Source organism: Budorcas taxicolor, chromosome X, assembly GCF_023091745.1.
Source record: "Budorcas taxicolor isolate Tak-1 chromosome X, Takin1.1, whole genome shotgun sequence".
NCBI lineage: Eukaryota > Metazoa > Chordata > Mammalia > Artiodactyla > Bovidae > Budorcas > Budorcas taxicolor.
In genome coordinates, this window is record NC_068935.1 from 129,949,744 (window position 1) to 129,957,036 (window position 7,293).

The window sequence follows — 7,293 nt, forward strand, 5'->3', positions numbered from 1 at the left end:
TTAACATAAAGAGAGTTTGAAGGACTGGTATACAGGAACTCTATGTGGAAACTCAGGGCTTCCCTGGTGGCTCAGGTGGTAAAGAATCCGCCTGCAATGCAGGAGACGTGGGTTCGATCTCTGGGTCAGGAAGATCCCCTGGAGAAGGAAATGGCAACCCACTCCAGTATTCTTGCCTGGAAAATTTCATGGACAGAAGAGCCTGCTGGGCTACAGTCCACAGGGTTGCAAAAGAGTTGGACACGACTGATTGACTAAGCACATACAGGAACTCAAATTTAAAAGTTTTAAAAATGCTTTTTTTGCATGCATTCTTTCCTTAGCTATGTAATCCCCTTCAAAAAAATGAATTCCACAAATAAGACAAAAGAGAACATTTTTCAAGTTAATACTGATCTAGAAATTCAGATATACATATTTGAAGTACCTAAAATATTCTATTCATTGCTTTACTAAAGTATAATTATTTTGATCTGTTACAAATTTCTTTTATTGCCATGAAGATAAATGCATATATTGAAAATTGATATTTTTACCATAAACAGCTTTGAGTCTCAAAATTCCATAATGCCTACAATGGCTAAAATATTATTTAGGTAAGAAACTGCCACATCAATTTAGTTGAAATATACTACAATTTTGCCACAATTCAGTAGTAGGTTGTATGCCTGAATTACAGAAAACCCTTGAGAGATGAAAAAATATCACATGAAAAGTGAAGCCCTATACTGAGGGTATAAGCTTAATAAAAGCCAGTAAAACAGGGAAAAAGACATCTATCTAATTTCATGTTTTTATTATATATATATATTCAGAAAATGCTGCCCTCTAACAAATTAACCCTCTGTCATAAAGCTGACAAATGGTAATGACATATGACATGACATGGGACTTCCCTGGTGGCTCAGATGGTAAAGAATCTACCTGCAGTGTGGGAGACCTGAGTTCAGTCCCTGGGTTGGAAGATCCCCTGGAGAAGGGAATGGTTACCCACTCCCGTATTCTTGTGTGGAGAATCCCATGAACAGAGGAGCCTAGGGGCCACAGTCCATGGGGTCACAAAGAGTCAGACATGACTGAGCGACTAACACTTACACTTTTATGACATGACATAAAACATAACAGAATAAGATAAAACATTGAATGTGATATATGATATATACAACCTAATTGTTTAAACAGATGATTATTCCAGAAGGTTCTCTTTTAGTCTGCTACAAATTCGTATAGTCACATAACCAGGCCATGTTAAACTAATGTCAAGTGATATTAAATGGGGCTTTTCTTATTGTCTGGGGTGTCCCATAAGCCCCCAGAGCTGAGACCAACAGTTGTCAAATGTCTAGTCACTCTCTTGGCAGGTGATGACTGAATCACATAAGTGGTTGGTTCAGTGCCCACCTCCTACCTCCACCTGATTCAAGAGAAACCCAGAGAGACTTATTAGAAAAATTAGAGATTTCTCAAAATGAAAAGCAATGAGAACAACCTGGTATTTTTGTTTTCTTCCTCATTAGGAAGAAAACATATTTTGTTTTCTTCTCTTCTCCTTCAAAGTTAGGTCAGGGAGGTCAAAGAGGCAACAAGAAACTCCTTTGGGGAAATGGGAGCATAGGACTAGGAAAGAAGGAATGGGATGATTAGTGAGCAGTGGGGGAGGCAGAGGAAGATGTCACATAATGCTGAAGAAGTTTTATACATAGTGACCAGACCATGATGGTCTTGTAAAATCATGTCAAGGGGTTCACTAGGAGGTCAGTGGGAAGCATCTGACTTGTTTTGAACCGGGAGGTGACAAGATCTGATTTGCGTTTGGAAAGAGTATTCTGGTTACTGTTTGGGATGTAGATTGGACCAGGGTACTACAAAGCAGGCAATGTTAGGAAGCCACCACCACAATCCAGGTGAAAGATGTGGCCTGAACAAGGTAGTGGCAATGCAAATGAAGGGAATTGGGAAACATTTTGGCATTGAAAAGGGCAGAACTTTCTGATTGCTTGTGTAATAGATTGCCTGTTAAGACAGAGATTGAATGGAGTGCCCAAGGTGGGTGATACCCTTGAAACTGATGTTCATTGTTGTGTAAAAGCTACTGACTCCTTTTGTGATGTAAATATAAGAGGAGAAAGCACCACTATTCAGTGTGGGAAGACATGTGGGAACTGCATATGTGCTTCCCAAGATTCGAAAGACTTATAAACTTGGGCCAGAACGACCTCTTTTGCAAACCAGTGGTAGAGACAGACAATGGGATCCTATAAATACAGTGAGTGAGGAAAGGGGGCTTGTGAACAGAGACCAGGGCAGGTTTTGGTTTATGGAGAAGGGCTGGTTTAGGCATAGTCTATGGCTTTAGCTAGAGGCTCCTCCTGACCTAACCTGCCGAGCTGTTACGGTCCATGATGTGGCAAGCCTCGTAGCCTGAGATGGGCTGTTGACCAGACTTTTCCAGCAGAAGTCAACTATACAGAACTTGTTTACAACTGCAAAACTGTGGGAAAACTCTGACAGAAAGCAGTTCTCTGCTTGCTTCTCTAGTGAGTGAGTGTATAAAAAACTAATACCATACTTTGTGTCCTGGTCCCACCCCTGGGTAAGGCCCTGGAGGCTGTGGTCAATTGTGGGGAGATGTGATATGGAGGGAGGAAATGGACTTGCTGTTACCAGCAGGGGTAGAGCCTTGAATGTATAATTGTTCATGTCTGTATTGTCTTCAGTGATGGTGAAACAGGTGACACTGGTTCTAATTGGGTCTTAGGAGTGAAGGAGAAGGAGGAATAAAGGATGTTTCTTAGCATTTTGCTTTGGGATCTGAGTCAACAATGCCAGACATGTGGAATTTACTTTCTATCTATGTCCTGTACTTGGCTAGATCTTTATGTCTCTATCCAGACACCAGTTAGTCACTAATATTTGCCTAGTGCATTACCATTTGTCAAGAGTTTTCACACATTATCAAATGTGGTGCTTGCCAGTGTCCTAGAAGTTCACTGGGCAGTCCACTATTTCTCTTTATTATAAGGAAATTGAAGCTCAGAGAGGAGGAGTGAGTTGCTCAAGGTGGTAAGAATTCCAACTGAATATTACCACCTGAAGATTGAATCCAGTTGTTCTAATTCGTTTGCTTGGTCATTTATATATCCATTCTTTATTTCTTACACAAATATTTACTGGATGCTTCCTAGACCAGTTAACAGGTACTCTCTGGAGATACAAAGACGTGCATGAAGGTCCTTCCCTGAAGGTCTGGCACAGTCAGATGTGTTCACACAGAAGAAAAACACAAGTAGATTTCTCCAAAAGAGTAGAGGTTGTGTAAGGGCGCAGAGGAGTTCACGTGAATTATTTGTAGGAGATGTCAGATAAAGAGGGAAGAAAGACACGCCAGGCAACTGCCTTTGCTTACTACATGTTCTATGGTTCTCTGATTTCAGAATCTTGAATATCGCTGAGAGAAGTGTGGAGTTAATGAGACTGAATTTTACCTTTTATGAAAAATTTGGAAAGAAGGACTGAATTGAGGTAAAGCATTGTTTTATGCAAATAGTTAAATTTAATGAATAAATTGTTCCTTTAAAGTTCTTTCTTTTATAAGTCAGCTATGCAATAAAAGGAATTACATTTCCAAGATGGGTAATTTTCTCTATTGTATTTCACAGTTTGAACTCAGAATACTAAATATTCCTCCAAATTAAGAAGCAGAGGAAATAAAAGTTTCATAACTAACAAATGAAAAATCACAACTGTTCACCAGGGTAGAATGGAAATCTATTTGGAGCAAGTGAAAATATGGTGGTCCCATTGATCCTTAGTGGAAAAATATTATGACATTTCTATGTGAAGAGAAGTTACAAAGTTAGACCTTTGTGTCCTAATTCAGTTTGAGTACTATTCCTCTCCAAAATTAAATGGTATAACATGCCATCTGTTCATACTGAATTGGATGTCCTCTGGATTTTCTTGCATCATAATTTATGTCATTTCTATACCTCCACACCCATCTTTTTGTATCAGCTAATGGATGAGAGACCAACACTAACTTCCCTCTCCCAAGCTCTGTGCTGCCTCTAGCACCATCTCTACCATGAAGATTTCTCTGTCATCCCACCTCTCCACAACCCCATCTTCTCTTTTCCCTTTAAGATATGAATCTAATTACTTTGCTGTTGGTAGTAACAGTAAGATCTTCCTTGAAGAGCATTGTTAGAAGTAGCAAATGAATCATCAAGTGGAAAGAATATGATTTAGACTGACCCATCTCTGAAGCCAGAACCTTGCCAGTGACACAGGGTGTGACTTTGCTGTGGACAGAGGAGAGGGCATCTGGGCTTTAGTCCTGGCTGAAATCCTAACAGGGCTCTCTTCCAGGGTGGTCCACCTCACTTGAATCTAGAATGCAAACACTGAGGCTTTTGTCTCAGTAAATGTTGACCAAGTGAATGAGGCCCTGGAACAGACCCGTAACCTGTCTGGTTCAGTTGCTTACCACATTGGAAACGTTCCTTTGAAGGCTTCTCTGTCCCTGGAAATGAATTGATCTCTGTCACTCAGATGGTTTGATCTATCTATTTGTTGGTAAATCCTAAATTCAGAATTAATAGCCTCTCCTTCTGTGTCTCCTCCCCCCTTTCCTCCCTTCCCCTCCTCTTTTCTCTTTCCTTCCTAACAATAGACCCTTTGCATTCCCCGGTGTTCCATCTCAAGAATCCATGAACTCCTGGGAACTGTTCTGGACTATAATTTTTCCTGTTAATCCTCATAGAAGAGAGAATAGAGAAAAAGCAAACACAAAACAAACACCCAAACAAAACACAAAACCAGTAAACAAAACCCAGGTCCCTCTGACTTCTTCAGCTCATGGCCCTTCTGTGTCCCATCTATTCTTCAGTCCTGTCAGTTCTTCTGTTTACCAAACAGCCTCTCAGATCAACTCCTTCCCACTTCCAGCTCCAGTCCTCATTATTTCACATTTTACTTATTACAGTGAACTGTTCCTTGGTCTTCCTGACTTTGCTTTTTTCTCTTTTGTTTTCTCTTTTCTGTTGCAGATTAGTCTCCCTGGAGATCTATTTTTGTCTTGACATCTCCTTTCTTCTTGGCAAGTAGGAGAGGGTGGCACCCTTTGGCATACTAACTCATATGCAGAGTCTCCCTCCAGGCACTCTTGAGTCAGCCATCCAAGGGCCCCAGGTCACCTGGCTGCTCTGCTTCCCACTCCTGACACCCACATCTAGACCTGCAGAGCCTAAAGCATAGCCACTTTTAGTTTATTTAGTTTTATTTGATTCGTTTTTAAATTTAAGAACTGAAGCACTTTTGTCAATGTGGATGGGGATATTAACAGGAAATGATTTTTAGTATTTGATTAAGTTATGGGGAAACTTTTATGTATATGTATTTGTAACAACTCGGGTAGGTGAACTCATCTTTTCAATTGTAAATTTTATAGAATCTAAGTGCAGATTATTTCTAATGAGTTTAACATCCAAATTGAGGTATGCTATAAGTGTGGACTGCATGTTAGATTTCAGAAACTTAGTAAAAAAATGTAGAATATGACATTAATAATTTTTGTATAGAGAGTACATGCTGCTGCTGCTGCTAAGTCGCTTCAGTCGTGTCTGACTCTGTGTGACCCCAGAGGTGGCAGCCCACCAGGCTTCCCTATCCCTGGGATTCTCTAGGCAAGAATGCTGGAGTGGGTTGCCATTTCCTTCTGCAATGCATGAAACTGAAAAGTCAAAATGGAGTCGCTCAGTTGTGTTTGACTCTTAGCGACCCGATGGACTGCAGCCTACCAGGCTCCTCCATCCATGGGATTTTCCAGGCAAGAGTACTGGAGTGGGGTGCCATTGCCTTCTCCGATAGAGAGTACCTACTGAAATAATATTTTATATGTATTGATTTAGATAAGATATATTTTAAAAGTGAATTTAATCTGCTTTTTACATTTTTTATAGGGCTGCTAGAAAATTTTAAATTATACATGTAACATGTATTATATTTCTATCAGATAGTGCTAGTCTAGAGCAATTGGGCCACTTTATTTATTCTCTCTTCAATTTAGATTTTCCAGGGCAGGTTAAATTTTTAATATTTCCTGTAACCACCCCCTCTATCTTCATAAATAATTCATAACTGTTAGATAATCTGTTTGAGTGAATGATTTAGAAAGTGTGATCTAGGCTTCCAGCCCCTTCTAGTGTTTTCTAACATTGTTCTCTGCATCTGGAACATCCAACTCAGATGACCTGTCCCACCCGACCTTGACCATCCTTGACCACATGCCATAGGTTGGTGTCTCCTATCTCTTAATTCCCACAGCATCCAGATTTAGTTTCTATACACTCAGATTCATTGCCACTCTCCACACCACTTTGAATTGTTCTGACTTCTTACGTGTAAAAAACTTCCTTTCTCTTCTAGAAAATTCAGTCACTGAGTCAAGCATCATGCTTTCTCTTTCATTTGACCCATCTACCAGATTTAAACTATGATTTCCTTTTGGAGCAACACAAAGGCTCAATAAGGACCAGTGCAAGAATATTCCATATAGTTGAATTGTACCCTTACCAAGTTGCCAAATATTAAACTTGGCAATTATAATAAATTAAGAAAATATATTTATAATTTTGAAGATGCACTGTAGTGGAAAAGGAGTTTGCCTTGGAGTCAGCAAGCTAAGATTTTAGTTCTATTCCTGCCTCTCTGGGCACCTGACCTTGGACAAGTATACTTCACCTTTCCAGAACTTTCTTCATATAGAAAACAGATAAGCTCTAAGATACATTGCAGATTGCATGTTTTATAAGTCTGTGATGGAAATCTTTCTCAAATACCTTGCATATTACTCTGAATTTTTAAAGTAGAACATGCTGAGCAGAAATTAGCATTTTTTAAAATGTCAGAGTCATTATTAGGGATGTCAGTTATTATACACTGACAGTGTAATGTAGCTAAGGGGTTATTTTGATGTGTATGACTGCTTACTCTCCAGAGCAGTGGTTTGTATTTGTTAATTAATGTCTGCCCTTTAATGTCCTCTTTTAATGTCAGACTGTCACCTGTCGCTTATTGCTAACACTGGTCTTGCCTGTATTAATACCTTCCTTGTCCTCATCCCATGTAATTTGTGATTCCGAACCTAAAGTGATGTTGGGAAACCCGATCATGAGGAGCTTGTTTGATTTCTGTCTGAAATTGGGAATTTAGTCCGTCAACAACCATTTACTGGGTCCCTGTACCTGTGCAGCAGCAGCAGTACCTGGGTGCAAGGCACAAGATGGTGCAGGG